The 9104-nt window shown below is 43.3% G+C and overlaps 1 pseudogene; it reads left to right on the top strand.

The window, feature by feature from the left end:
- The first annotated feature begins 7315 nt into the window (after nucleotides 1-7315).
- LOC137231602 (riboflavin kinase pseudogene) lies at nucleotides 7316-8639 on the top strand (annotated as a pseudogene).
- Nucleotides 8640-9104: the final 465 nt, after the last annotated feature.

Genomic DNA, 9104 nt, shown 5'->3' with positions numbered 1-9104 from the left:
TCATTGAAATAACAGATGTGTATTGTGAAACTAAGGGAAAATTGGATATGCACACATTTTTCAAAAGAAACCAGGCTCCTATTAAATTGTTTTTGAAATGCAGCACTGTAAAAATTATTGCAAAGGGTAGAAGGGGTGTCCTCAAAAGGAGGCTATATCACAAATAATGCTATTAATAGAAAGTTGTCTGAAAATATGAGGCAAGCGAAATGTTATATGAACTCCTGCATTTTGCCAAATTACAAAGAAGGGAAGTTGTCGTATTTAAGGATTTAGAAAAATGTAAAGCTACAAAACAGAAAATAGCAATCCGTAAAAGTGAGCTTGGTGTAAGGAATGATGATCTCCCAGCTCTGCCATCCACACTCAGTGCCTTTACTGCAGTAACTATAGTACTAACTCCTCATGTACAGTGAGTTATATCCACTATCCTTTCAGCAATCATATTTTCTGAACCCAGAGTTGGGACATGTGCTTTAATGAGACCATGTGGATGTGCAGGAATGAGGGAAGAGGAGATTTGACATTGAGATTTTTCTCATAAAATCCGGAATATATGGTCAGTTTTCCTGTGTTGCCCAGCCAGTGCTGGCCTTAAAGCAGAGACTCAGAAACTATTTACTCACGGATCTGAATTGCTCCTTGCCCAGTGCCACCCTTGAGGCACCTCTGTGAGTTTTCTGATCACATTATTGTGATTACATTATTAGTAGCATTCAGCTAATATTTTGTCTAGAGTCTTGAAATCTGCCACTACATTTTTATTTTCTTTCTCCACCTGTCCACAATTGCACTTTTCTTTTTGAAAGGTTAGGGGGAACAAATCCCAATGTATTATTATTTATCAAGTTTCATGGTCAGCAAAGAATATACCAGAAATATGAGGTTGGAGGTGGGGGGAGATCTAATTAAGCTTGACTTGGTCTGGATTTCAATTCTCCTACCGTTGACAGCTCGCTCCTTGGAGAAAGAGCTCCCAGTTGGTCTCCACCACAAACAGGTTTCTAATAAAATATTCAAGATAGCTGAGGACCTTTAGAATGGGTAATTTTTTCAACATACACTATGATCTTTCTGCTGGTTGTGGTCTCTGGACCAATACCCAGGAGCTTCTCTTGGAGTGCCTGACTATTCATTATGTTAGAGTATTCTGTGAAAAGTCAATTTACTCAGAGACACCATGTTTTAACTTGGAGACTAAAATTGTCCCTGAGGTTTAGTTTGCTGCCATGATTAAGTTCTTATTGTTCTGCAAATCCTAGCTTTATTTTTAACTGCTTCAATGCTGCATTTTTTAAAGACTAACGAATGGTTAAAAAAGACAGGAAAAGAAAAAAACATGCAAAAAAATCTAGGACTCAGGAAGAATGCTCTGATAAAGTGCAGACTTTCATTAAATAATGCCTGTAGTGAGTTTACCTGCCGTTGGCTTTGCCTCTGGTTTCGAGAGCCTGCCTAACCAGGCCTAGGACTTAATGAGGTGGCTCCCTTCAGTGTCTTAGAAACTTAGCTCTCAAAAATCTCTGTCTACAAACCAATTTTTCCCATCCATTATAACACGAGCAGGAGAAATTGAATGCGTGGTTTGAAATCCCTGTTAATCAATTGGACTATTCCCCTTGGATTGTGGTTGAAGAGCAAGTTTTCATTATGTCTAATAATTAGCATCATCTTTTTTGAAATTAGCTGAATGGACTGACAGTAATCTGTGGTGGATATGTCGTGTGTCTTTCCATTATTAACTTTCTTGGGAGGAGGGAAGAGTGAGTGGGGAAAGAAATGGACTATGGGAATTTTTTTTTCTTATCTTGGTGGCATTTAACATGAGCAGGTGCCGGGTGGGGTCTATTTTAGATGATATAAAAGTGTAATGAGCGTGAGCTTTGGAGACATTATCAATAGCTTGAATCCTATTCCTCTAATTTACTTGGTGAGTGAAACTGGGCAAGTTACTTACCTCCCTAAGTCCACACCTCTGCCTCTGTAAAATGGAGATAATAATAATGCTTTCCTTACAAGGTTACTGTAAAGATTAAATGAGAGACTGCATATCAAGTACTGAAGAATTTACTGGCACTTAGTAAATACCCAATACATTGTAGCTACTGTTATTGCAGCTTTATTACTTTAGGCAGCTGTCATATTAAATGGAAATTCTTTTTATTCATTAGATATTGATGCATTCACTTAACCACTAGGCTGAAGACTCCTCATGAGGCCGTGAGAGGCATAGAGAGACAGATCTACTACTGTTCTTGTAGGGGGATCAGATGTGGTCAGAAATGATCCTGGCAGAAGGTGGGAGGTGACAAGTGCCACAGAAGACGAACAGGGCAGTGCCTGGCACACTGGTGCTAATGGGACAAGTCCCTCCACTGAGTGGTGGAAGGCAGAGGATTATGGGACATAACTAGAGAGTGATTTTGGCTGTGGTTCCTGGCAGCAGAACCCCCAAGCCTAGCTCTGTTTTCGAGGCTGTTATGGAATGAATATTTATGTAGATTCATATGTTGAAGCCATATACCCCAATGACAGTATTTGGAGGTGAGGCCTTTGGGAGGTGATTAGGTTTCGATGAAGTCATGAGAGTGTGGTCCTTCTGATGGCATTAGTGCCCTTATAAGAGGAAGAGACAAGAGAGCTCCCTCGACCCTGCCATGGAAAGGCACAGCAAGAAGGTGGCTGTCTGCAAGTCAGGATCGGGTTCTCCCCAGGAACCAAATCTGCTGGCACCTCGGTCTTGGACTTTCCAGTCTCTAGAGTCATGAGAAATGAATGCCTCTTGTTTAAGCCACCCAGTCTATGGAATGTAATAGCAGTCCAGGCTAAGACAGAGGGCTTCTGTGAGCTCTCTGTTACCCTTTTAACAAATCCCTTTTCTGCTTCAATCAGCCAGAGTCCGTCTGCTGCTTGCCACTAAGCAGCTGACCAACGTGCCCCTCAGTGGTGGGATCTGCATTCTCATTCCTCCTCAGCTGACAGTGAGATTACAGCCGGCAGTGAGATTACAGGCTGTGAACACACAGCCTGTGTTCCAGTCTTCTCTGCCTGCCTTCTTCTTTTTCATCCTGCTCCAATAGGCTAATTCTTTCGAGGTTCCCTCATTCATCTTCCAGAGTGGGAGAATCTGAATGGCCTAGTTAATTACCACTGGGCACAGTGTGACATCAGACCACTCCAGTGGACTGAAGTCAACCTGGAGATTGGGCCACCCTTGGTCTAATTAGGGGCACAGACATGCTTAAGGCAGAGCTTGAGGCATATTCCCTTCGTTTGGGGCACAAAGGGGGCATGTCCCTTGAACAGAGCTGGTGGGCATGATAGGCACCAGAATTGGCTTTTCTAGGACAGTTTTCACCATATAACATAAAGTGAGGCCCAGGATCCTCACTGGGATGGAATGAATGGGCTGGGTTTATCAGGGAGAGATGCTAACTCCACCTCTTCCTCTACTGTCACTGTATTTCTAATGGCTTTTCCTGACTTCATGCTTTTAGCAGTATTCCCACAAAATATTAGACATTCTGTTATTGCAACATTTTTATATTCTATTTATGTTATTTATCTCTTTTCCCTCTTTTCTGTGATTCTTTTGTTTTTTGAAAACTTAAAAAAATTTATTTATTTTATTTATTTATTTTTGGCTGCATTGGGTCTTCGTTGCTGTGCACGGGCTTTCTCTAGTTGCGGTGAGCGGGGGCTACTCTTTGTTGTGGTGCGTGGGCTTCTCATTGCGGTGGCTTCTCTTGTTGCGGAGCACGGGCTCTAGGCGCGCGGGGTTCAGTAGTTGTGGCACGTGGGCTCAGTAGTTATGGCTTGCGGGCTGTAGAGCACAGGCTCACTAGTTGTGGCACACGGCCTTAGTTGCTCCACTGTATGTGGGATCTTCCCAGACCAGGGCTTGAACCCGTGTCCCCTGCATTGACAGGTGGATTGTTAACCACTGCGCCACCAGGGAAGCCCTTTTCTGTGGATTCTTCAAGGTCAGGAACCAGCTTACAAACACAGAGCCTAGTGTAGAGGTGGATCCATCAAAGTTCATATTAGTTAGAGTGATGATGGCTGTTACAGTAAACAAACTCCTAGTTGTGATGATTCCAATATGATGGCTGGAAGTCTATTTCCCACTTACATGAGGACCCACGTGGGAGTTCCTGATTAGTGGGTGGCCCTCCTCTAAGCAGGGATCAGGGATCAGGACCGTCTATCAAATGGCGTCACTGGCTTCAGCATGTGGCTTCCCAGGGCTCCATGCTTATCTGCCTCAAACTAGAAGGAGGGTTCCACATGCAGAGTTTCATAAGCTAGGCCTGGAAGTGGCATGTGTCACTGTGCTGACATTCCACTTGTTAGAGCCTGTTACATGGCCATCCTTAAATGAAAGAGACCGGGAAATGTAATCTCACTGTCAGCTGAGGAGGAAGAGAAAATGGTTTGGCATGCAGCTGGGTAACCTCCTGAGTCTTGAGCTGGGACATGAAGAAAAAGAAGGATCTGAATGGACAGAGATGAGGGGATAGCACCTCAGAGAGCAGTAGGTTTGAGGACTGGAGTCTGGAGAGGGCTGGATGTGAGGAGCTCAGCACTGATAATTAACCACTTATCACCAAAGTCCTTGGTCTGAGATTTCAGGAACTCAAATGAAGATGCTAACTCAGGACCCAGAATGCCTGGTTCAGATCTCAGCTCAGATACTTACCAGCTGTGTTATGTGGCATATGCTCTCTGTGCTTCATTTTCTTATCTGTGAAATGGGGATAGAAATAGTTTCTACCTCTTAGGCATGGTGTGAAGACTGAATGAGTTAATACCTGTAAAGGATATAGAAGAGTGTTTGGCATATAATAAGGATTCAACAAATGTTACTACCTTCACTCTTCCTATGTATATGAATATGTATTGTATGTGTGTGTAAATTATAACACCATGAGGACATAGATATTGAAATATGGGGTAGGGGAGAGAGAAGGGAGGGTGGTCAAGGGCGTTGACTTCAGCTTTGTATTTTGGTCACTAATAATGCCATAACAGTCTTATTAATCTTAGTACTTTGGACAGGCAGTGCTTTCTTCTGATTGCCTTTGCTGTCCCACCAATTATCAGTTGGTTCTTTCATGACATTTGGTCATACATTTTGTATTTTGTGTTATGATACAAATCTTTTCTCTCTCCCACCTTTTGTCTGAAATTTGGCTCGTCTGTACAAGGGATATAATGACGCTCATTAGTATTGGTAGGACCCAGCTGCTGCCGGCTTCCTTAGAGCAAAGCCCCACTCATGCCAGCCTTTATTTCAGTGGGGTATGCTGCCCATTAATGCAAGGTCATTGCCAGTTCCTGCTCTCATTTCCGCCTGCCTTTCTGTGCCCCTTCTGGCTTGCCCATCCTATTGCCCAGCAGGCTGCCTTCCATGGTCAAAGGCCACCTCCCATCCACTCTCCTCACTTAGGCCACAAGTTCTTGGGGTGCTGTGGCACTGTCCCCAAGCCAGCAGCTGCCCCAAGCTGACGGCTACCCCCACCAGTGGCCAGGAGGGGTGGAGCGGCAGCCTCCGGAGAAGGTGATGGGTAACGGGGCACTGGCATTTGATGAACTACCTCTCCGCATTCTTGCTTTACAGAGAGGCCCGGTGGAGTGGGTCTGCCAAGTTCTCAAAGAAGAAAACATTGTGTTTCCACTCGACTTCACATTCGGAAGTAAACTCGCCAGGCAACTTCTTACATGAGGCTCATGTAACTTTAATGCCTCGTCCTGGCATTGTTTCCTGGCCTGGCCAGTACTGGCCCCTCCGCGTGGCCTCCTGGAGGACAGGATTTGTTCCGTGCCTCGAGGGCATGCCTTCCCAGGTCAGCAGATGGCCTTCTGATGACTATTTCCAGCTCGTCTTACCTGACCATTCCCTCACTGTATGAACAGCTGTTTCCTTCACTTCAGAGCTGCCCAACCGGATTGGTGATTTTTCTTCTGGCCTTTTGTTTGCACAGAACATAAATCTTTCTCTCTTTCTGACCTGGCCTGCAGTTCCATCCACCTGTGCCCGCCTGGAGCAATATATAACTCTCGCCAGGCTCTGTTTCCTTTGCTCACTTCAGCCTATAAACCAAACTTTCTTCTTCCTTTTACTCCCTCTCTTCTTGGCTGATTCAGCACTATCTTAGCACCTGGCTGCCAGTTAACACTTAACCACAAAAAAGACATTCTTTTATGGGTCTGACCTGAACTGGAAACTTTTGACAGCAGGGGATATGCAATAGAAATCTCAGTCCCATTGGCCTCCTTTCTCTCTTTTTCTAGAGTCTGAGGAGACTTAATTTACACCAGGTTAGCAGCAACTATGTTAATTGAAAAAGAGTTAATTAAATAACTTGGTACTTTGAGCTGTCAAAATATAGCCAGTCAGTTGAATCAATCCCGTTAAATGTTTAACAATGATCACTAAAATCGGATATGAATGTAAGAAGAAAGGAAAGGAACCTATGTCCCTAAGAGAGCACTCTGTGGAGTCTAGATTATTACTAGGCAAATGCTACCGACTTTTCTAAGTGCTGCAACTGTGTTAGTGGTGTTTGGTTTGAGACTTTTATTTAGGTTTCCTGGACTAGAGAAGAATCTCTCAGCACATTTTCTTGTTGCCTTCTTTTTTATTGAAGGTGTCAGATACTCTCAAAACATTGTTTCTCACCTCCAGTTGAAAACCAAGAAAGTGAAGTATTCATGTTGTAGAAACAGGCTGGTCAGAAAGTAGGGTCTCGGTTTTCGTTACAATAAGCTTTGCAGTGAAATGAATGAGATCCTCTGCTGCATTATGATCCAGAATGTGCCCACCACATACTCATTCATATAACTGTTCATTGGTGGTGTCTGGTTGGGAATGCTTGGCTACCTTTCTGTTTCTTCAGGGTGTTAGCTGGTGAGTTTTAAAGATGGATCACACACTCTCTTCCTGGTTTTTACTTTGCAGCAGGCCAAGATTTGTTGTGTGATTAAAACCTAAGTATCGGCTCGGCCTGGGCAGAGTGCGTAGGCCCGCGGCGCTCGGTGGGCTGGGGGGTCCTCCCAAGCGGCCCGCCCCCGCTCCGCTCCCAGCCCACAGCCGCCCTTCAGCTGTCGACCGGCGTTCCGGAGCCCAGACGCAGCGTCTGAGTCGCCCGGCACCTTCTGTTCGGTCAGCGGCGTGAGCGTCTCGCGGCGTGTTGTCCGCGCTGCTCGGCCTGTAGTACGCCCGTGCGCTTGCCCGGCCGGCCGGCCTGCGGAGCTCCCGCCCCTGTCCCCTGCATGGTCCGGGGGGGTCCGGGCACCGCCTCGACGGCAGCTCCGCGGGACGCGCGGACTGGACCGCAGCCCGCACCCCGAGCGGACGGCGTCATGAGGCACCTGCCGTACTTCTGTCGCGGCCAGGTGGTGCGGGGCTTCGGTCGCGGCCCCAAGCAGCAGGGCGTCCCTACAGCTAACTTTCCTGAACCAGTAGTAGATAATCTTCCAGCTGATGCATCCACTGGCATATATTATGGTTGGGCCAGTGTTGGAAGTGGAGACGCCCATAAGATGGTGGTGAGCATAGGATGGAACCCATACTACAAGAATACAGAAAAGTCCATGGAAACTAATATCATGCATACTTTCAAAGAGGAAATTCTCAACGTGGCCATCGCCGGCTACCTGAGACCAGAAAAGAACTTTGATTCTTTAGAGTCACTTATTTCAGCAATTCAAGGTGATATTGAGGAAGCTAAGAAACGACTAGATTTACTAGAACATTTGAAACTCAAAGAAGACAATTTCTTCCAGGTTCCTAAAAGCAAAATAATGAATGGCCACTGAAGGAAAAGCATCTTATTTATTCATTCACTGTTTTCTAATATTTTGCTGCTCATAACTCTACAGCTTCATCTTGGTTATATTTTAAAAATCAAATGTTTTCCTACAGCTGTGAATTAAACAGTACAATGTAGTTACCATATTATGTTCCAGCTATTCAATTAAACCCATCATGTTACAGTACTAAAGAGGTTCATTTAAAAAATCAAGATTCTTTTTTATGTAATATGTTGATTAAAATGTACCACTAGAAAGGTCTTAAGTGTTTTATAATGGAAATGAAATATATATAAATATGGGTAACAGGCAAGTCACTAGTCTGAGATGAGAACTATAATTCTCATGGTAAAATTCTAGCATGCATGTACCTGTATAGCATGCTCTGCTAATCAGAAGGCTCATAAAAGTAACAATATTAAGCAAAGGTTTGACAGTTTATTACAAACCTAAGGGGAAAAATCCAGACTTCGTATTTTTGATATTTTGTGCATTCATATATTATTATAGACGTGAAGACTTGTGAAATTTCATTTTAGTTAGTCATTTCCTTTAAGGGCTCAAATCATTGTACTGTGTTCCATTTTTGTTACAGCTGCCTCAGTTCTAATTGGTCTAGGCTCTCTCCCTATTATTTTTTTGTTTTTCTTTTAAAACAGTAAAATGAGTGTTTTTCGAATCTCTAGTTCTCATTTTTGTGTTGTATAACACTTCTCTCTTTTTAAGAGTAGATATTCTTCAACATTTTTCTTAACCTTTGTTTCCTGTAAACAATTGTCAGTGTCAGTTATTCCATTTAGAATATCCAACTTTACATTTACAAAATGTAGTTTCATCTGCGTCTGTATCTGTCATCCCATTGCTTCAATATATGAACAGTGATTAAGTGCACATCTCTTGCATTTTAGAAAAAACACCCAAATGTTCATCTGTAGGTTTCCTCAAAGTTTAAACGAACACCTAGCATTTCATTTATATATACCAGTTTCTTAAACAACACAAAATACTTGTTTCTCCCCTTAGGGAAACTATTTAAGAGCCAACTAAACTATGAAATACAAAGTTATTTGTTTTTAATGTGACTGTATGTTCCTGAGCAAATGCAGACTGTTATAGTTGTGTGTGCACAATGTAATTTAAGGCTAAAGAGTGCTATCTAGAAGATAATTTTAAAGATAACTCATTACAAAACCATTTCCCCCTAATCTACATAAATGAGAACTGATTTTAACAAAACTGTTTATATATATAGAAGAACATCTAAAGCTAATGTTGGAGAAGGGGGAAGC

The sequence above is a fragment of the Pseudorca crassidens genome, chromosome 1 (assembly GCF_039906515.1).
Source record: "Pseudorca crassidens isolate mPseCra1 chromosome 1, mPseCra1.hap1, whole genome shotgun sequence".
Lineage (NCBI taxonomy): Eukaryota > Metazoa > Chordata > Mammalia > Artiodactyla > Delphinidae > Pseudorca > Pseudorca crassidens.
This window is presented reverse-complemented; position numbering and strand designations above follow the sequence as displayed.